Genomic DNA, 1,296 nt, shown 5'->3' on the forward strand with positions numbered 1-1,296 from the left:
TTCCTTGAAAATTTATTGTTGTGATGAATGTTATGATGTGCATGTATGAATGAATTCCACAATCACACACAAGGGATCACACACAAGGAAAACATAAACAAAGGTCAAGGGATGAATCAAGTCGTCATCAAGATCAATCATCCATTTTGGTGGATTACTGTTTTCAACTCATCAACACCCAAGTTCCATTGATATTGACGATAACTGATCGGATCAACCGAGAATCAGAGGCTTTGTCGTGAGTCACGAGCATGGAGTCAAGTTAAGAACCCTCCCAAAGGATTGTACTGAGGAATAAAAACCTGTAGATTATGTTCTAAAAAGTTCCCATAGTCGTGATCCCATCTATCAGATACTATAGGTTAGGATGACTGACTCATCAACCCATAATATTCTCAAGAGAAACTCGTCTGAGTGTAGTATAGCGTAACAACTGTTATCAAGTCCACACTTGAAATATCTCCAAATTACATCCTAAATAGGCCAAGTTGGGTTAAATGTTCTATGATCCTCAGCTTCTCAGACTCTCAGGCTGGAAAAACAAATGCCTATCTACGACTTACTCGTGTGACATCAGTAATTCCAAAGGGGTCTCCACTGAGTAGATGGGTCTCAAGCCAACTCGTTAAGGACTACTCCACACGAGTTGAACATGACTGAACCATCCTCCTATCTTAATTGCACTCAAGTTCGGGTTATAACTTATCTCACCACACAGAGATCACCAAGCACAACAGATAAAGAGTATCACACAAACAATATATACAATCAACAAACAAACAAATATATACACACAAAGAGTAGGCTAAAGCCACTGAGGACTACTCCCTAGAAGAGTCGCCACTTTCTTTATGTAGCGGTAAGTTCTTGACCACTGAGGTATTGGTTAACTCAACTCAATAAAACCATAGTCACCACCGCGCTTTTACTGTTTCCAAGGAAAAGGGAAAAAGCACGAACAAAACCCAAAGATAAGAAGTTTTCAAATCAAAACTAATAAAATGTCATTTATTACATGTAAGGGGGTTGGTTACACAGAGGGAAGGTATTATCACCCTAAGTGTCTTAGGTACTCCTAGGGATCCCTTTTTTGTGTGCAAGTGTTTTAGTTGAAAAAGATGTTTACTTAAAATTGAATGTGGGGATGAGAAAAGAATCCATTTATTATATTTTTGTGTTTGACAAGACCTTCGGTCTTATGCCTATGTACCAACATAAAAATGAGGGCTAAAAACCTCGTAGTTTGTGGTAAAAATTTCAAAGATTAATGGATTGATTTTAATAAAAGCTTAAAGA

This window comes from Lathyrus oleraceus, chromosome 6 (assembly GCF_024323335.1).
Source record: "Lathyrus oleraceus cultivar Zhongwan6 chromosome 6, CAAS_Psat_ZW6_1.0, whole genome shotgun sequence".
In the NCBI taxonomy this organism is placed as follows: domain Eukaryota; kingdom Viridiplantae; phylum Streptophyta; class Magnoliopsida; order Fabales; family Fabaceae; genus Lathyrus; species Lathyrus oleraceus.